This window comes from Phyllostomus discolor, chromosome 4 (assembly GCF_004126475.2).
Source record: "Phyllostomus discolor isolate MPI-MPIP mPhyDis1 chromosome 4, mPhyDis1.pri.v3, whole genome shotgun sequence".
NCBI classification, from domain to species: Eukaryota; Metazoa; Chordata; class Mammalia; order Chiroptera; family Phyllostomidae; genus Phyllostomus; species Phyllostomus discolor.
This window is the reverse complement of record NC_040906.2, coordinates 143,852,932-143,874,800: the sequence shown is the minus strand read 5'-3', so window position 1 is coordinate 143,874,800 and position 21,869 is coordinate 143,852,932. Positions and strand designations below refer to the sequence as shown.

The 21,869-nt window shown below is 39.3% G+C and overlaps 1 protein-coding gene and 1 pseudogene across 4 annotated transcripts in view; one reads left to right on the top strand and one right to left on the bottom strand.

Moving 5' to 3' along the window:
* BCKDHB (branched chain keto acid dehydrogenase E1 subunit beta) overlaps positions 1-21,869 on the bottom strand; it is a 187,666-nt gene that overhangs the window by 149,874 nt on the left and 15,923 nt on the right. The gene's annotated exons all lie outside the window — the stretch shown is intronic.
* On the top strand, positions 1,058-2,114 carry LOC114494182 (annotated as a pseudogene).

The window sequence follows — 21,869 nt, the reverse complement described above, 5'->3', positions numbered from 1 at the left end:
ATTGATGACTTTGAGAAAATTAATGAAATCGGGAGAAAAGAATAACTAGAACCATGTCTTTAAAAAGGTGACAAAGAGGGAAGGAGTCTATGTGGAGAGGCTGACAGGAACCTTACATTCATTCAAAACAGGAGGGAAGAACGTGAGCACGGATGCTGGAACATGGGTATGTGTGGTGGTAAAAGCTTGTCAAAGTTCTCTATTAGTTGTATCTATCTTCTTAATAAATATGAAACTAGATTATCAGCAAGAGTAAACAGAGAAGGCAGTGTTGAAAGAAAAGAAAGAATGAAAGAGTGAGTGGCCCGGGAACATGTAGCAGGATGGCATGGCAGACAGCATGAGCAGGCCCTGTGAGCACCAGTCCTAGAGTAAAGTGAGAGCACTTGGCAAGGTCATGACGTGTGTTATTCTAACAGTGTTGCTGTTGATTTAGACAGAGGACAGATTTAACTAGAACTGGATTTTGCCAAGCAAGTAAAAACTGGGTATAAAGGGAAGAAGAGCCATCAGGGGAGTATGAGACAGTAACAGGGCTGTGGCAATCATGGATTTTAAGAATCAGTAAGGTTCAAAAGATTGTTGGGATGGAAGTACTGGAAGCAGTGAGCTGGAGAGGTTCTACATGGAGGTCAGAGCTAGGGATGCTTCAGGTTGAGATTGGATGTATGAGATGGATGTGGCAAAGGATGACATTGAACCTTCCCATATTCTTTTGACACCATCAGAGGCTTTAATTCTGACCTATGAAAATATAACTTGATATTGTTTTAAACCAATAGAATAAACAGTCACACAACATGTATTTGACCATGGGACAAGGCACTGTAGATGGATGCTACAAATGATATAAAGGTGAGATACCATTTAAATTACTTATAACATTTTAACATTCAAACAACTTATGTAAAAAGGAGATGAGTCAAATATAAATAACTATGATATAAGAAAGTGATATAGGTCTTAAGATGGCTGCCGGGTGGCTGGCTCCTGACCAGCTAGATTTCCTGTACCAGAACCCTGGCCACCTAGTGCTGCGCCCATTTGGGGACTGGGGTGTGATGCTGCTGCAAGGCAGCCTGCAGAGTTCCAGGTTGCACAACCAAGCAGGAAAAGGTGTACCTTTCCAGAGCCACCCTCTTGCAGTCTTGGCCCTCAAGAAAAGATGTGGAGTGGGCTGCTACCTCCTGGCCTAAATGAAAGTTGAGTTGAGTTCTGAAGATGAAGACACTTTAGAGAACTCTGGATTTAACTTACAGGAAGATAAAGAACATAGGACCATTACAGAAACAGAGATCTCAGATTTCCCTATAGGTGGACCAAAAACTGACACAGAGGCAAATGCAAATGCGTATGAAGAGTGTCCTCCTGGAATTCCCTTTACATGTGTGGAATAAATTTCAAGAATGGCATAAAAACACTCTGAACAGAAAATTTCAACTTCAAAGTTCAGAAGGAAAAAGAGAAAATACTCCAGAAAAAGTAAATTGAAGAATGAAGAAGAATCTCATAATGAACAGTCCTCAAGCACAGTGGAAGGAACTTACTCAGTATTTTGGTATCAATGACAGGTTTGAACCTCCTGTGAAAAAGAAAAATATTGAAGAAGTCAGGCCTTGAAAAGAGCATCGACCAGGCTATGGAAGAGCAGAATATCGAGAAGGCCGAGGAACTCAGCAACCAGCTGGCTACACCAGAAGCTTTACACCAAAAGCTTGGTGTAAAAATTGCCAAAGCAATTGTCCGCCATAACTTTGTAAAAGCCAAAAAGGAACTTGAAAATTCACAGGTTGCTCAGAAAAAGAAGAAACTTGCATGGGGGGTTTGAAGCAAAGAACAAATGGGAAACCAAGAGCAACATGGGATACGTGTAACCTGCTGTGGTTCTTCCAGACCTCGGGTTTTTTCTGAGACTTCACTTGAGTCCTCAGTTGCTCTGCTGACTGAAAAGATATTCTTGCTTATGTTAAATAGGTCGGAAAATCAGTAGAAGTAAAAAATAATCATAAAATCTAGGGGTTGATTATCAGTCTTTCTCTAAAGAGTTCATTCTATTGAAGTGAATGGAATGGAACATTCTGGTATTTGTACAGGGAATCTAAGCATACATATAGGAAAAAGATTGGGGTTTATTTATTTATTCACAGGGAGAGACATTATAAAATCGATTTTACTTTTCATCCATCTGGTACAACAAAGCCAATGAACTCCCTATGCTTTCTTATCTGTACTCAGTGTAACTGTACTTATTCTGGAATTGTGTTTTTTAAGATTGGTATTTGTTTCTAAGTAGTCATAAATGCATGGAAGTCTCAACTGATACTGTTTTACAAATGACTATCTTAATGTTTTAGAAGTAATCATTGGTTCTTTATTGGATGCAGTAGAGTTGATACTTGACAGTCACATAATAAAAGCAACTGGTTAGTTTTAGTGTAACTTCACATAAAATACTGCAATAAAAAAAGGACAGAAAAAAAAGAAATGATGTAAAAATAAAAGGCTATTAGAGAAGAGGAGATTCTTTCATACTTGGAGCGAAGTTTCATGGATGAGAAGGCCCTGGAATTGAGCACTAAAAAATGGGCAGAACTTTGACACTTCAGTTGTTTCCATGTCTTGACCACTGTGAATAATGCTGCAATGAACATAGGAGTGCATATACCTTTGCAAATAAATGTTTTCAAATTTCTCAGGTAAATACCCAGAAAGACAACTGGATGGATCTTAAGAATATCATGCTAAGTGAAATAAGACAGAAAAAATTAAGAACCATTTGATTTCACTCAAATGGGCTATAAAACTGAGAACAAATGAATGAACAAGAAAAATAAAAACTCATAGACACAGACAACAGTATGGTGGTCACTAGAGGGAAGGGGGATAAAAGGTAGTAAAGGCTGTGAGGGTGTCAAATATATGGCGACAGAAGATTTGACTTTGGGTGGTGGGCACACAGTACAATAAACAGATGATGTACCATAGAATTGTGCACTTGAAACCTATATAATCTTATAAACTGTCACCCCAAAAACTTAATTTTGAAAAGAAGAATGAGAATTTTGAAAGGCACAGGTGGAAGTGGTAATACTGTGACCAACGGCACAGAGGCAAGTAATAAAGTGCAAATTCAGAGCTGGGAAATAAACCACGGAAGCTGCAGCATAAAGGGAATAGAAACAGTTGTGGGATGGAGAGGCAGGAAGTCTGGTGTATGTGTGCAAGTTAGCATTATGGCTAAAGGTATGGGCTCTGGAGTCAGAACACCTGCATTTAAATGTAGTTCCTCCACTTCAGCTGTGTGGTCTTGGATCATGCTTCAGTTTTGCATTCATAAAATTAGGATAAAAATAAGTAACCTGCCTACGAACAAGGGTTGATCTGAGTGGGTCAAATAACGTAAGGAATGTATAAGCCATTTGTAACTATAAAGCATGATAGAATGTAGAGAATTATCACAATAACACTGAGCAGTTGTTAGCTGAAAGGCACAGAAAGCAGAGAACCCCAATGGTTGGCACTGAGGGGTACTGAGGCCCACATCTGGTCTTCAAGACTCCCATCAGCTGGAGAAGCCATGCGGCACTGCTCCTGCCCACCCTCAATCTACCCCAGCTAGAAAATGCCAATGCCACTTTGACACTCCTCCATAAGTTCTGTCTCCATCTGGGATGAAAAGTGGGGTAGCAAACAAAGCAAGTCAGTCATGGCAGTGGAGTTGTAACAAGCAGTGCTAAACTATGAACCCAAATCTTGTTCCGTTAGCAAGACTATGAAGAGGCAGAGCAGGAGGCTAGCATGCACTTTTACACAAAGGTCCTCCTGGGGTTTACCACTGAGCCGGGTGCAGCTATAAACTGGAGGCCCAGCCACTTTGAACCCACAGGAGATATCCCAGGAGGAAGAAGAAAGAGTTAATCACCAAACAACCCCTGGACTAAGTAATAAATGCCACTGCAACAGCTATGCATCTACTGAAGACTGTAGAGGCCAAAAACTGAACCTGAGAGAGCCCAAAGCTTTCCAATACACTCCTTGGAAAGGAGGGCCAACTGATCCTAATAGATCACAGTTCTATTCAAGCAGGCATCACTTGGAAGCAGTGGCTCTACACTACTCCCCCCAACTGCAAGGGTACCTGAGCAAACCGATGCCTGGTCCCTGAACCATGGCAGTGTGCTGTTTGCCATACACGTGAGTAAAGCCCTTACGGCATGATGATCCACAAAGGCAATTGCATGACCCTGCCAGTACAGAACCAATTCAGCATTCCCAAGCCCACACATCCTCAAGAATTACCCAGCTCTGGCTTTGTTGAAGGTTATGGGTCCAGAAATGATATAAAAGCTAGTAATAAATCAACCACTGATGTTTTGACACTTGTGTCAAATTTTATTTCTGAGCATGATCGATGTGATTTAAGAAGATAAAATTCCCATTTATGAAATCACTTTATCTGGAAAGAAATAGAATTTAAACAAATATAATCTGAATGTTTGGCTTCTAGGTAATATACACCATACAACAATTTACATTTAAGTTAGACTCTTTGTTTTTCCTTTCTGTCCTTTATTTTATTGTCAACACTATTACAGATGTCCCCATCTCCCCTACCCCCATCTGCCTCCACCTAGCCCCCAACGCCCCCTTTTCTCTGGCTGTCCCCACACCATCTGTCTATGGGTTATACATATGTGTTCTTCAGCTCATCCCTTCACTTTCTTTCCTCGGGCCCCCCTTTCCCACCCCTCTGAGAGCTGTCAGTCTGCTCCATGTGTCCATGCCTGTTTCTATTTTTGCTCATCAGTTTTATTCATTAGATTCCACATATAAGTGAGATCACATGCTATTTGTCTAGTGACACTCACAAATTTGAAAAAATCACAAAAGCCCATTTTAATCAAACTGATATTTAGTATATCTTTTAAAAGGAGAACCACAGTTTGTCGTGGAAGATGAATTCTTAGACTCTTCTTTCATTAAAATCAAGTTGACAAGGTTACTGATGTGACTGCACAAATTTCTTCAGTGAAGCTATCTATTAAACTTATTAAGAGATTAAAGTTGGAGTTTAAAGCAAAAACACAATTTTTAAATAAATGTATACATAGATATTTAAAAACTATTTTTAAAAAAGTACAAAAAGTATTTCTGAATAAACCTGTAATGATTTCACTTTGCTTGAACACAATCAAAGCTGTTTTTCCAGAAAGTCAAAAGAAACATTTTCATCAGCCTCATGATACCAGCTGGAATTTAAGGGCAGGCCATATAAATTTAAAAAAAATCTTTCTTCATTTATATGGAAATGAGACGTTTCCTAAAACATATCTGTAGCCAGTACCTACGTCAACACCAAAGCCAGAAGCACACAGATTCCTCCAGCTGATTCCTGACAGTAAGTGAAAACAGCATGCCAGCACCATCCAAACCCGTGTGCGTCACTCACCAAGGACGACATCACCAAGCTGTCAATTTAAATTAACCTGCCTAGCTTTATAAATAGCCTGAACTTCCCTATCTAAATGGGTCAGTGCCCTTTTCTCAGAAGCAAAGGGAACAACATGACAAAGAAGCATGAAAAATAAATGAGCTTTCCCCTTTGTAAACAGGAGAAAGTTGACATTAAACCAATTCTAAGTCTAAATTGAAGATCTATTAATAAAACTCAAAAGAATGAAAACACAGTTTTAACCAAAAAAAATAAATAAACATTCACTAACTATACCAGCTCTTTTTTTTTAAAGATTTCATTTATTTATCTTTAGAGAGGGAAGGGTGGGAGAAAGAAAGAGAGAGAGAAACATCAATGTGCAGTTGCTGGGGGCCGTGGCCTGCAACCCAGGCATGTGCCCTGACTGGGAATCGAACCTGCAATGCTTTGGTTCACAGCCCGCGCTCAATCCACTGTGCTACGCCAGCCAGGGCTATATCTGCTCTTTTTAAAATAACTCTGAGAAGCTGCGGCTGAGTAGCTCAGTTGGTTGGAGCATCATCCCATGAACCAAAAGGTTTCAGGTTCAATTCCCAGTCAGGGCACATACCTAGATTGTAGGTTCAATCATGAAAGACAAAATAGATGTTTATGTTTGTCTCTGTCTCTGTCTCTCTCTTTCTCTCTCTCATTCTCTCTCCTTCCTCTCTCTCTAAAATTAATAAACATATCCTTGAGTGAGGGTTAAAAGTTAAATAATTGTATCACTGATATATGAACAAATTCAATGTGCATTATAGGGAGAGCTAAACACAAATACCATAACTATGATCCTTAATATAGTCCCAAAAGTGACAGTCTAAAATCCCCAAAGGACTGATGGTCAGCCAAAAAGAAAACAAGTTAGTTTTGAAAATTCAATTATATTATTCTATTCTAAATCTAAAATGTTTTATAGTTTTTATAACTTATAGCATTATAATTTCTTATGCTAGAGTTATATGTTTGTTCCTCTAAAATCAGTTATAACCAACGAATCTGACATATCACTTCTACAGTCTAATTACTTTTCCAGTTCACACTCTAATGAGTAACTAAAAGCAGAATCAGAAAATACATCAATGGAATTTATCAATAGGCAGAAAATAACTGGTGTAGATCATTATTCTGACTAATGAATCCATTCATCCACCTATATTAATAACCACTGTGTGGAAAACACAGTTGTCCACCATATTAATCTCAGGTAAAATATGCATGAATTCATGTCTGTGTGTATATGGGTACTTATACACACACATGTCATGCAAGCGATGCTTAACAAGCTTGCCATAAACAGCATAACAGTGACATCTCATAATAAGCATAGTCTTCAGCTCACTGAAATACCTAGGACACAATCAAATACAAAGAAGTTAAAATAAAAATATTTCTGAACAATCAAAAGAGATATGATGAAGTTGATAGACTATACTTAAACCTTCACTCACAGCAGTGGTAGAAAATTCCATTAGAAGTCATCCTCTGATAAGCAATAGTTATCAGTGTCAGTTAAATGAACCATCACTTTATTTGCACTAAATCATGACAAGTTCCCATTCTTCCATTCACTAAACCAATCTCTGTGTGTGGGATTATTATCGGCATCTTGGAAGATATAAAGGTGAATTTTATATGTAAATAAAATATGGAACAAAATAAGTATAATGAGTTATAGGTGCAGTGCTGGATGGACACAAACAGGAACAACTGAGAGGTTTACTTCTACGTAACAAAGCCTGTGAGGAAGATGTGCTGGGTGTGGAAATATGAGTCAGATCTGAAGAAGAGGGAGGACTTTCCGAAGGGCAGAAGCTATAAGAAAATCAGAAGACCAGGGAAGCTCTGGTGCAACTGGTGAGTATTATGGATGCAGCAAGGAACATGGGGTAAAAAAGTAACAGAGAAAAGTGAAAGTCAGTTCACATAAGATCTTAAATGCTAAGTTAAGAAAACTGGAGTTTACTATTAAACACAGGTAAGGTTTTAGCCAAGTTAAGTATTGTGATTGGAGCTGTACTCCAGGAACATTAATTTCACAGATGTATACAATGTTAGCTAGAGTAGGAAGTAAGAAAAAACACTCTTATCACAAATATTATAATCTTTCAGGTCAAAAGTATTGAGAGCATGAACTATGACAGTGACAGCAGTGAGAAAAAACACCAGGTACTTCCAACAGAACGTGACAACTCTGAAGTTTTAAATCTGAGTAGTCTCGAGCATCCATATGCAAGACCCAAGAGGCAGACAGAGCTTAAAAGCCACCATGCATTATAAAATGCAAGGAAACAATTTCTACATGCATGTGGATGAGTTTCACTTGAAATAAACTGGATATAGACACTTTTTTAAATGCCAGATCCATTTTTTAACAATTGGTCAGGGGAAAGCCAGAAAGTATCATGATGCATAATATGATGGAACCCTTTAGTCTGGTCCAACCCAGGTAGCCAGCTAAAATAAGCAATGGTACAGAGTAAAATCTAGTGTTTCAAAATTAAAGACATCTATATTCTATACGTTATTACAGGGTAATCACATTCCCTCAAAATTTTAGTCATCTAATCTACTTCTGACCTCACCTTGTATTAAAAGTGCTTTTATTTCTGTCAACAAGTCACCAGTGGCCTCCTAATTGCATACCTAGCAGAAACTTTTGTCTTTCACTCAATATTTAACTCCTGACAATTGCCCTAGATCCTTTTCTCTCCATTTGCCTCAACTTCCAAAGAATCACAAGGCCTATCAGTTCTCCCTGACTGGCTTCTATTGACCCCTTCCCAACTCCATCTTTCCTCCATGGCCATAGTTTGGCTTCTCATGACCTTTCAGATAGGTGCAGAGGTTCTGAAACTCTGGTCCTTGCACAACCAGCAGCAACCCCACCTGAAAAGTTGTTAGAAGTAAAAATTCTTGGGCCCCCCTTCAGACCTACTGAATCAGAAACTCTGGGAGTATAGCTCAGTAATCTCTAATTGGTCAAGCCTTCCAGGTGATTCTGATGGGTGTTAAAGTTTAAGAACCTCTGGACTCAACAGTCGTCTAGATCCTGGTCTCCCTGTCTTCATTCTCACATGTTGTGGTCAGTTATATTCTAAATGACCAATTTAATTGTCATTCACCACCTTCTACAACAGTATTCAAAATAGTATATGAATCCATTAAAAAAAGATATTAATACACTTTAAATGTTACATTATTTATATTCTGTTACTTGAACTTGTACAACAAAATAGTTTTATAAAACTAGTAATAATTCCTTACATTTATCAAGCACATATATCAGTATAATCATTTTTTCCCAAAGAGAACACAAAACCAACATATTAAACAACTTTAATTAGAAATCAGCTTCTTCTGAAACAATGTCAGGTTTAATCACAGAAAGATGAGATCTTAGGCCTGGTTCTGGTGTAAAACCTTGAGGATGTTACTTATCTCCTCTGTACCTCATTCTCTACCTCTGCAACATGGAATAAAATTAGGGGAGTTAATATATGTAAAGTTCCTAGAAGAGTGTTAGGCGTGTAGAAAGCACTATAAAGTTCGCTGCTACTATTATCATTACCATCATTGTTGTTACTCATATTACTATAATAACACAGGTAGTAAATACCTGTATATGTAAACATAGTACTGACTGCTAATTATCTCCCATTATTCATTCTCTCCTGTACAGTAACAGAACCCCAAAATTTAGCTGAGCATATATCCTCACAGAATAAAGGCTATATGTTCAGCCCCCTAACCTCTAGATAATTAACATATGCTCTCTCCATGAAGAATTAACCTCCAGGATTCAGCCAGATGATATAAAAAAGTTGTAGATCTGAGGGCAAAAAGACTTTCAACCAATTCTCCTCATTCTAGAGACTCAACACTCTTCACCCCTATTCCCAGAGAGACGTGGTGTTGCCAACTCCTGAACCTTTGGATAATTCTGTGACGTAACTAGGCAGGTTCTTGGCTGCCCCACTGCCCATTCTGGATTCTCTTTTTCCAGGCCTATTAAAAGTCCTTTGCCTCCCAGCTTTCCATCATTTTGTTCATGTTGTCTCCAGGCACATTCTCCCCATCCTTGTGGATTTAGGCCTTTACAAAAGAAAATCCCTTTACATTTCAGGGGAGTCTTTGGAGAAAAGTAGATGCCTATGTTCAACTCTTTTTCCGCAAGTCTCAGATATCAAAACTCACAGTGCACAATTTAGTTCACTCTCTGCCATTTAAATTCTAGCCTAAATAAAAGAAGCAAAGTTATGGGCACTTCTTATATAGTTTTATATTGTTATTTCATTCTTACATTGTTATTTAACTTCCCATGTAATTATGCTTTGACCTATCAAGTGTATTGTGATTTCCTTACAAGCTTTGGTACCTTCTAGAGCAGGTTTCAAATTTGGCTGCATATTTAAATCACCTGGGAACCTTTTAAAGCTTCTACACCCTGGCCCCACACCAGACCAGTAACTCAGAACCTCTTAGGGGTGACCTACAAATCAGTATTGCAACATATGGGCAAGGGTGAAAAGCAGTGCCACAAAGCGAATCCTGGTGTCACTGTCTGGGGGCCTATTTCAAACACTATTTTATCCCACATATGTACACACACACAAAAGCATCTGTATCTTCCTCAAATAGTAACTCCAGCAAGCACCCAGGCCTAATAAATTGGTCTCTGTAGCCTGCAAAATGACCTGAGCAATCCCAGGACATACTAAAGAAGTGCCTTAGCCCAACACAAAGTTCAGGGATGTTTTTTTCTGCCTGTCAGATGACACTTCAGTATTAATCACCTACTTCCTGTGTCCACTGGTCAATGCCAGCCTTTCTCTACTGAGTGCACTTGAGCCCATTGCTGCCTTCATACCCCTTCATTACATGCAACAGTTGGCCTAACAGTCATATCACATGCTATTTTGAGTGGCAACCCTCCATTTCCGCAGAAACTATAAAAATGACCCAAAGAGAAACTGATGGAGTTGCCAGGCAGCAGAAACTCCAGAATATCTATGTCGGAAGAGCTTAGGAGAAGCATTCTAGCTGGAAACTAAAGCCAGATGGCTTCTCTTAATCTTACATTTTCATAGCTAGCCCACTTTTATTTAAATATTATGTATGCACGAGGTGGTTTGGGGGGATGGATGAAAAATAGTCTTTTTGCGTGCCAGGTACCACAATGTCAGTTAGCAGAGGCAGGGTCAGGGTCCATAGATCATTATGTTGCTACACTATCATCAGAGGCTTCTTTTTTTTTCTTTTTTTGGAGGGTGGGGGGCATCTGTTCTCTACAGGATGAACCCTTATGGCTGCATGCACAGTGATGGCAAGAAGAGGACAGGCAAGGAGAAACAGTGTCAAGTTGCTAAAGCCTCCACAAAAGGGACCCACAAGGGGAAAACAGACACCATGTGGTCTGGAAGAGAGAAATACATCATATGGTAATAGTTGGGCTTAATCTTTTAGCAGTCAACCAGAAATTAGGGAAGAAAGCCTGAAGCTGTTGAATGAAGACCCCACTAGAGACCACAAATAGAAAATAGTACCAGAAGGGTACCTGTGAAAATAAAACTAGGCAAGGAAATCCTGATGTTAGGCTCTTCTCCCATGAGAGTCTTGAGCCTATCTAAACCCTTAAGAAGAACAATGTGTGTCTTCTGGTCCTGGAACTCCTTGGACGCAGAGGTTACTCTGAGGGAAATGGGATACATGGTAGCAGTAAGCGACAGCAGGAGCTCTGCACAGCTACAAGGAAACCTAAACAATGAAGAATAGTGCAGGAACGAGTCAGTTGCCCCCTGAGTGAAATGAATATTGACAGCCAAGGATCACTTAGCCTAAATAAAACCCATTTTATTGAAATTTTACTTCACTGAAATTTTTAGGTGAAACAGGTGCTAAAGCCAAGCAATGAACTGTCTCTGCCCCAAGCCTGAGGAAACTGTGTGCACTAGATATGAGGGTGAATAAAGGTAATTTGGCAAGAACTGACTGGGGGCAGGGGTGGGGGTAATGCTTCATTAAGACTATTTTGCTCAAATTCCACTTACAAGTATCTCAGAGAAAGCAGGAGGGACTGGGTAGGTTAGAGGCACACAACAGATCCTGGTTCCCCTCCTGACTCATTTTCAGCAGACTGTGGGGTGAATGAAGCCATTCAAAAAAACACAGTTCGTGCAATAATTGTATGACATATCTAATATGATATCTAACTTCTCTTTTTATCTAGAGTTAAACATTATGAGTACAGTTATAACCACACACACACACACACACACACACACACACACTAGAGTAAGTGAAAGCTAAATGGTCCTGGGCATAAACTCCACGGAATCTTTACTTGACAAAAGGTAAGGTGGCTTCTCCAGGCAAATGCCCTATTGTATTGAGGAATATTAAAATACTGTGGAACTTTTTAGTGTCTATCCTATCACTGTTTAATGTAGGTTTGAATAGAGATCATGGGTGTAAGCCATTTAGTATGTTCCTTTCTTCCTTTAAGAATGAACATGTTCCTAAAGTGATATAAGTTTCCTTTCGAGTTTTGAGGAACATCCACTTTTTTAAGAATGAAATGCTCAAATTTGGCATCTATAGAATCTATGAATTAAGATTGTAATACTGTGTTTGTGTGTGTTTCCTTTTGGCTTAGAAGTAAATGTCTTTGTTTGTGCTGGACTCCAAGCTGGCAGACACCAGCAGAGGAAAAAGATGAGGGTTAAATGAACTGCCTGCCCAGAAACTGAGATGAAGAGAAATCCTTTATTACCAGTGATGCTTGAGTGTTCGGGAGCCAAAACTACAGAAAAAGAATGTTTTGGCTAATTTAAGGTTGGCCAGATGTCACCATTTCTAGCTGATGGCCAGAGGACCTCAGTGGGGAGAGGGATGGCAGGATGCCACCAGAGGTCCAGCACTTCATTGCTAGAGCTGCCTTTGGGTGTAGCTACTCACTAGGAAACTGAAAACTTTTTGTCCAACAAGCTTCCCAAGTGATTCCTTAGCACATGACATTTGCCAACCTTTACCTAACTCAACCCCCATCCCCTCTGCCAATCAAAGCAAGTGAGAAATCTCATCTATGCTGAACGGGAACAGAAAATAAGAGCACTGTGCTCCAATCTTCTGAGACTTTACATAGGTCTCGCTCAATAAACACCTGGCAAATGACATTAATGCTGTCTTCCATGCAGGGCTGTCTCTACTGGCTACTCCCCGTTTGACTGAAAAGTCATTTTTTCCTGGTGAATTCAATTATTATGTGACTTTATTGCTATTGAAGGTGCTACGCGGTGGAATTCCAAGTTAGAATTAAAGTGCAGAATGTCTAGCTTATTATAACCTACACATTTTGACTCAAACCTCCTGGGACAGGTATGTCACTTCAGGTAAATGACAACATCAGCTCAATACTGAGCACAATGTCAATATAAAGCTACTAGACAGCTGCATGGCCATCAGGCACAACTTCTTGAAAGAAGAGCATCCTATATTGTAATTTAATGGCCTTTGTGATGTTCCTTAAAGATGAACGAAACAGGATGGGAAAATACAGGGATTCAGATACTGAGCAATCTGAACTGTCTATATAAAACTTGTTATACTGATCCCCTTTCAGCCCTGATCATTTCTGGGATCTAAAAAGAAAAGTCTCATAATTCAAAATTATATTTGAATTAAATAAGCAATTTTGAATACAGAAAAAGTAAAAAAGAAAAAAAAGAAAGAAAGAAGTCATTGGTTTCTGGCTTCCATGTGTAAAAATTATAAAATGAGCTCCAAAATAAAACAATTAAATATATCTAAGGCACTCTAATTCAAGAAATACTAAATACTGAAGAAAAAAGTATGTTCTTCTCTCTATTAAAAGTAACAGTTGGGAAGAAAATTTTCGTGAGACTCAGAACCAGATTTGGGAAGCTAACTTAGCAATGCCATACCTGCTATTAAATGGACATATGATGCGTGTCACATTTGACAGTGAAAATGTAAAACAAAAGATCTTTCACTCTCTCTATATTTTTCTTAATAAAATATAATTTTTCTAATTCTTTGTGATATTTAAAAAGATAAATAAGTCAGTTTTACGCTTTCTGACAATAATGACCTACACTCCCATTTTTCCTGGTCTATTGTAGTCCTTGCCTTTCTCCTAAGCCCTGCTGTACACATTTAATAATTCAACAAGCCTGCCATTGTCAAACAAGGTTGAGAAAAACTGGCTTAAGAGCATTATACTGATGCTTAAAATGTCAGAGACACAACCGCTGACAGCTCTAACATTTATTGTTTAATCAACTAAGGAAAAAAATATTGTTAAAGCAGCAGCTGCTACCCCCAAACAATCTAATGCACTAACCAAAAAATTTGTTCACAAGAGTCACAAAAAGAGAATTTTTTACAACTTTAATATGGGTTACTGATGACTAGCCTCTTGATCCATGAATATTCAAAACCCTTGAGCTTTGTTTATTAAAAGTCCTTACATATTCCTTATACTGTATATCTCATGTTTTTATATAAATGAGTTGTTCATTTAAATATGAGAAGGCAAATAACGTAGTTCAAAAAGCTTAAAACTGTGTTTCAGAAAGCTTGAGCTCCGTATCTGGCTCACCCACTTGCCAGTGGGCAAAAGGCTAACATTCAACCTCTCAAAACTTCAGTTTCTGCATCAGAAGAGAGACTAGAGCAGGGTTTTTCAACGCTGATGTTATTGACATTTTGGGCCAGATACTAATTATTTGTTTGGTGGGAGAGGGCTGTCCAATGCATCATAGGTAAGTATCCCTGACCTGCATCCACTATATGTGAAGGGGCAACCCCCAGCTATGACAACCAAAAGTGACTCCAGAAATGGCCACATGTTCCCAGCAGAGTAAAATGACTCCCAGTTGAGAGCTGGGGGTGATTTCAGTGCTCCAGAAATTCAAGTATATCCTCAATTCCTCCCCATTTCTGATATTCTACAAAATATATTAAATGTCTTATTTTCTTAAATGTTATTTGTTAAGCTACTGATCAACCCACCAACTGTGATGACAGTCATTTTAATGTTTAGAGAAGTTGAAATAGTAATGACTTGTGCCAATTCTAACTATAATAGAGCCTAAAATCTTTTTTTAATGAAAATTTACAAAAGAACATCAATGTAATATATAAGGGAAACTACAGTAAATGAAGTACATGTCAATGTTTCTATTGCTTTTTCTCAGGTAACTCCTTCAACTGAATTAAAAAGAAGGGCTTAAAAAAGGACACATTAAACCTGTTCCTTAACTAATTCAACCACATGTGTACTTTTAGAAAACAAAGGGGCCTTGTAATATCAGGAGCAAATTAAAGTGCCTGACTTCTGGGAAAGTGAAAAACACCTAAAGTGACTAGCAATCCTTTAAAAATAGGAGGACTTCTTGTCAAGATAGAGGTGCAGGCAGACATGCTTTGCCTCCTTCACAATCACAAAATAATTACAACTAAATCTTGAAGCAAATAACACCCAGAACTGTCAGAAAACTGAACCGTATGAAAGTCTGACAACTAAGGATTTAAAGAAGCCACATTCATCCAGATGGGTGGCAGTTGGGGAGACACGGAGATGGGGAAAGAGTCAAGGAGATGCCGTGTGGCTTGGAATGCCAGTGGCGGTGGACTGAGCATGAGCAGTCCCACATGTAGTGGATAAAAACTGGGAGAGACACTTTGGGAGCAAGTGATCCCAGGCCACTATGCACAGCCCAGGGTTCTAGCACCAGTAAGATAAATATCCATAATTTCTGGCTATAAAAATCAGTGGGGGTTGGGGCAGTGGAAGGAACTGCAGGATTTTCAGGAAGCTCCACTAAAGGGCCCTCATGGTCTTAAAACATATGCAAACCCACCCACTCTGGGCTTCAACACTAGGGCAACAGCTGGAAGGGTGCCAGTCACATAAGGGAAGCGGGTAAAGTGACTAGAAATGGGGCAAGTGACAGAAAACCCCAAAAGCCAGACAGTGGCACAGTCCCCTCTCCAAGACCTTCCCCCACACAGATCTACAAACCAGTGAAGCAGGTTGCCCTACCCTGGTCATTACCTAAGGCTCCAACCCACAGAATTTACAGGTGCCTTTTACAGAGAATCAAAGCAGCTATACCTAATACACAAAAACAAACACAGGGAAGCTGCCAAATTAGGGAAATAAAGAAATATGACCCAAATGAAAGAACAGATCAAAACCCCAGAAAAAGAAATAAACAAAACAGAGATAGCCAACCTATCAGACGCAGAGTTCAAAACACTAGTTATCAGGATGCTCAAAGAGCGCATTGAGTACGGCAACAACATAAAGGGAGAAATGAAGGCTACACTAAGTGAAATAAAGAAACATCTACTCCTTCCCTACAGTGAAGGGAAGGAGTCAAGATTCAAATTAGTAATTTGGAACATAAGGAAGAAATAAACATTCAACCAGAAGAGGAGAAGAAGAGACAAGAACTCAAAATAATGAGTAAGTATAAGAAGACTCAAGGACATCTCCAAACGTGCCAACATCCAATCATAGGGATACTGGAAGCAGAAAAGGAAGAGCAAGAAATGGAAACTTACCTGAAAAAATAATGAAAGAAAACTTCCCTAATTTGATGAAGGAAAACAGACATATAAGTCCAGGAAGCACAAAGAGTCCCATACAAGTTAGACCCAAAGAAGATCACAACTGGACACATCATAATTAAAATGCCAAAGGTTAAGGATAAAGAGAGAACCTTAAAAGCAGGAAGAGAAAAGCAGAGAGTTGCCTACAAAGGAGTTCCCATAAGACTGTCAGCTGACTTCTCAAAAGAAACTTTGCAGGCTAGAAGAGTCTGACAAGAAATATTCAAAGTGATGAAAAGCAAGCACCTTCAACCTAGATTGCTCTATCCAACAAAGCTATCATTTAGAATGGAAGGGCAGATAAAGTGCTTCTCAGACAAGGTCAAGCTAAAGGAGCTCATCATCACTAAGCCATTATTACATGAAATGTTAAAAGGACCTATTTAAGAAAAAAAAAGATCAGAGGCCTGGGGGGTGGGGGTGGGCTGGGATGGGAGTAAAAGGCAGAAAACTGTACTTAAACAATTAAAATTTTTAAAAAAGAAAAAAACCAGAACTATGAATATTAAAAAGGCAACAAACTCATAACTATCAACAACTGAATTAAAAACAATAACAATAACAACAAAAAAACCCTAAGCAAACAACCAGAACAGGAACAGAATCATAGGTATGGAGATCATTTGAAGGGTTATCAGTTGGGAGGCGGAAGGGGGAGAATAAGGAAAAGGTGCATGGATTAAAAAGCATAATTAGTAGGTACAAAATACACAGGGGGATATTACGAATACAGAAAATAGAGAAGCCAAAGAACTTATATGCATGACCCATGGACATGAAGTAAGGAAGGGTAACTGCTGGAGGTAAGGGGAGTACCAGGCAGAGGAGGGAAAAGGGGAAAATATTGGGGCAACTGTAATAATATAATCCATAAAATATACTTAAAAATATTTTAATAGGTATATTATAAAAAACAGTTAACACCATCTTATTGATACTTGTTTTCATTCCCAACCTAGGGAACAGTCAGACATCTTACCACCTGTAACTAGTTTTCAACATTCTCTGAGGTCATAAATGCATACACTTCAATAGGGGGAATAAACTACATATTCTATTTCCCTGAAGAACCATCATTATTTAAGTTTCTTTCTTCAGGGAAATTAGTTTCAATTGCTCAGAGGCCAAACCCCATCTCACAGAGTGCCACTCTTCAAAGAACCCTCACACTAAACCCAAGAGTATGATTATCACCCAAACAACCCATTCTTTGCAGCAGAAGTGTATAATAAAAGGTCACTTTCTGTTTGTGTTATTTTGTAATTCATATAAGAGCATGAGACTTGTCAAACGATTTTGATCACAGTCTCCACAACTACAAAATTATACTGGAAAAGGGATGTCTTAAGAGCAAATTAAGTGCTTAAGTTTGCCCAGGGTTCTTTTTATTTATTTTTATTGATTTGAGAGAAAGGGCGAAACATCAATTTGTTGTTGCACTTATTTATACATTCATTGGTTTCTTCATGTATGTGCCTTGACAGGGGGATTGAACCCACAACCTTGCCGGATCAGGATGACACTCTAACCAACTGAGCTACCCAGCCAGGGCAACCCCAGGGTTCTAAGATAATTCAACAGCTGTTATAATTACAAAGCTTCTAAATGTAAAGGAAATCAAAGTATAAAGCAAATGTGTTTCACTTTTGAAATAAAACCACAAAGATTACCAAGACATGTATCTACAAGGACCACCTGGTCCTCTCCCTTCACTTCACTGATGAGGACACCAAGGCCCAGAGTTGACTCCCAAATACTGGCATACTATGAAGACTCACCATCGCCACATAACTGTCCTAGTTTCCCTTCCTGAATTCAGTGTATTACAGTATCTGGTTATACAATTTCTATGATGTTTACATAAGAAGTAGTTATATTCATTTTCCCAAGTTGCTACGACAGGCCGCAGCTGTGGTGTAGAGGAATGAATACAGTAATGGAAAAACATCAAGTCCTGTGAAAAGGCGGATGTTTAGGCCTGTAAACTAAATCAGTAAGTCCTCTGCTGTTCCTTTTCTCACCTAAGTCTCCTCCAAAAAGTAGACCAAAATATAGCCTTAGGAACCGCAGCCCAACAATATTCATATGAATACACAACAGTGTTAAATAAAAACAGACCCTGAACCTGAAATGCCAAAGTCTTATTTGATTACAACACAGGCACAGTGTATCACACTGAGGATGACAATAAGGAGGGCAGATTTTGTATACAGTGAAATCTGTCTCAAAATGTAAATGACAGAATCTGTGGTATTCGACATAAAAATCACACACACTGTAAAAATCAACTACCTTTAATTACCCTCTCCCACCCACTGCTTCCCTAGAATTTCCCAAATTCCAATTGTTGCTCCTGATCAAGGAATCTCCTTGCTTAAAAAGTTTAAAACTACAATCTGGTATTCAATGTGTTGGGAAGTTATACTATTCAATTTTCAAAGCACTCCTATTATTTTGTTCTATCAAAATACAGGAAGGAGCCCTGGCTGGCGTAGCTCAGTGGACGGAGTGCGGGCTGGGAACCAAAGTGTCCCAGGTTCGATTCCCAGCCAGGGTACATGCCTGGGTTGCAGGCCACGGCCCCCAGCAACTGCACATTGATGTTTCTCTCTCTCTCTATCTCTCTCCTTTCCCCCTCTAAATATAAATAAATAGAAAATATTTTTTAAAAAAAAAGATAAAAAAAAATATAGAAAGGAAAAAAGCAGTTTAGTGGTGCTAAACCCACATTCATCTGGACTACCTGGAATACAATATAATTCTATCTCCCTTTTTTAAATAGCATTGTCCCTAATTATACAACTCCCTCTTTTTTACATAAATTAATATTCAGCTTTACAGTTTTATGCCAGTAACCTCCAAGTCTTCAAATTATCCTTCTGATGGAGTTGAAAACGCTCCTCTGCAGTCAGAACAGTGGTGAAATGCCAACAGGGTCAGTCTCATTTCAAAGGGTAGGCTGCCACCTACTGACCGACTGTGAACCCTTCCCACTCAACACAGCCTTGCCCAGAGAGCTCGCTCACAAAAGGCTGTCTTTACTATGTCATTTCATACAATGTATTCAACTATATCAACATAGTCTTTTAATTAATATTTTTAACTTTGAAAAAACACTAGGCTAAGCTAAATACACCTAAAAAGTCCCAGCTTATATTCAAAAGGGCAGAGATTTTTAAAAGGCAAGTGCTATTTTTTAAATGCGCAAAAGTCCTTTTTTGATAATATATTTCTCATCACCATTTTCTTCATTCTTCACTTCTGAAAACTCAATCTTACCCTCTCCCCATTAAAGACAGTGGTGGTGATTTAATTGTTCCTACTGATCAACCTAGAATTATTCAAAATTTGAATTCATAGTCCTAAAGCTCTTGTAAAAATTCATGGCAGTGCTGACAATAAAGCTCAAAGAGTTGTTTCTCAGCCCCCTGTCATATAAACATCGATCTGCAATAGCCCTCTACAAACAGTAGACTTTGTCAAGAGAGATTTAGCTTCTCCCTTTTTTACCTACTTTTTAAGAAAGAAAATCAGACCAACCAAAAATTATTGAAGGGAGATAAGCAAATCCCCTTTCTAAGGTCGTAGGCCCCTGCCTTGGGGAGAGAGCGGAGGGTTGATTCACATGCTATTCACTGATGCTATGTTAACACTCAGGGATACAAAGATGTAAATACCTGTTGCCTTTAAGTTGTCTGGTACAGATTTGATGGAAGCACAATTAAAATATACTTTGCAAGATGTAAAATATGTAAACTCTGAACAGTGATTACGTGGTGCCTGGGTCTTCTTGAGGATCAGGAAGCCTCACGAAGAGGAACCATGTGAAGGTGAAATAGGAGTTTACCAATAATCAGATGGGAGAGAGATTCAAATGGCATATACAAAGGACGAGAGGTGGGGAAAAAAGCAAGGGCTTCAGGAAAACGTCCAGAAAGTCAATATAAGTGAAGAATAAAGTGAATGAGGTCGGGTAGGTAGGTAGGAAGCAGATCTCAAAGTCTTCCACACATCTTGCCAAGAAATCTGTACCTCCGAATGCTCACACTGGCAAGAAGATAAGGAATGAACTGGAGGGAGGGTAATTACTAAAAAAAATGATGAAACTGTTCAAGCACAACAGGTGAAGAATCTAAAGTGAGAATCCATGGCAGTGAGAATGGCAAAAAGAGTCCACATGAAAGACAAACTATGAAGATAAAATTACAAGTAGGACTGACTGAATACTGGGAATGAGAAACAAAAGGAAGACACTAGGATCTCCCCAGTTTCTGGCTTAGGTTGGTGGTAGATTCACCAACATAGAAAATGTAATGGAAGGCATGGATTTGCTGGGTGGATATAATGACTTCTGCTGAATTTGAAAATATGAGTTTGGAAATGCTGACTTTGAAGTGACTGGAACATTGAGGTGAAGATGTGCAGTGATATACAGTATTAAAGAGAGATCTGAAGCTCAGGCCACAGGTCTAGACTGGAGGTAGAAATTTGGAAGTTACCAGTACATGAGCTGAAGGTGATGTGGATGAAACACCCCAGACAGAATGGATACAGTAAGAAGAGGAGCACCAAGGATGAGAACCTGGGCAGAGAGCCAACAGAAGACTCTCCAGCTTAAACAAGCATATGGCATGCTACTACACACTGGGCCAGGCAAGACAGAATAATGAAGGCTAGAAGTTGCTCAGCAACATAGCTACACCAGATATAGACAAGACAACAATGCTGGGAAAAGCAGGAGGCAACAAGAAAAGAGGAAGGACAAATACAAGATGACTGACTCCACAAAAGAAGCCATAGGCATGCATCGACAAGAGTTAAGCAGGCTTGTTAAGAACAGGGCATTGTGGACATCACTCATTCATAACAAGGCTGCCAAGAGTCAGAGCCAATTCTAGGCCCCATAACACACACAAGTTACAAAAGTATAATTCAACTTCTGGTTTTCAGTTCCACATGTAAGAAGCTCAGAAGTTGCCACTTCATCCTAGCAACAAGGTAAACAGACTAAGAATCATCTTAGACCCATATGAGAGGGGAGGACACACAGCAAACCTCTGCCCCAAGACTGGAGAAACAGGCAGACACACAACTATTGGGAATCTCAATTTACAGGAGCAGAGATTAGGAGTTGAAACCACCACAGGAACCAGTGCCTGGGTAGGAAAACCTGAACTGTGTAACAGATGAAGTGCTGGAGGCTCAGTGTGGGCAAGTCTGAGATTTAAAAACTCCAAGGGACCCAGTCAATGAGGTGGCCTCAACTTTGTGAGGTTTACCTCCAGGAGATCAACGAGGTTCCCATAGTATATATCAGAGAAAAATCTCCTCACACTTCCAGCAGGGGAAGCAAGAAGTAACTATTTTGAGACATACCAGAGCAGTCCCTTCTTAAGGTGCACCATCAGGTGAACCTGGTTAACCAAAGCCTACCCTGCTGAGTATTATCAGAGCTAACTGACCTAGGGGAAGGGAAATAACCAACTCCAGCCCACACTCGCCATCCCATCTCACCTGGGGGGCGGGGGAGTAAGAAGCACTTGCAAAGTTCACAATCCAGACGTACAGGCTCACCAAAAGACTGAGACCTAATCATAAGACTACAGAATGTTTCCCCTCCCTGCCCCACTTCGCCACCACATCCCTGAAGGCCTATTTACAACAGTTCCTTTTACCAAGCACCTCATGTCTTGCTATAAAGAAAAAATTACAAGGTATACCAAAAGGCAAAAAAACACTATTTGAAGAGACAGAGCAA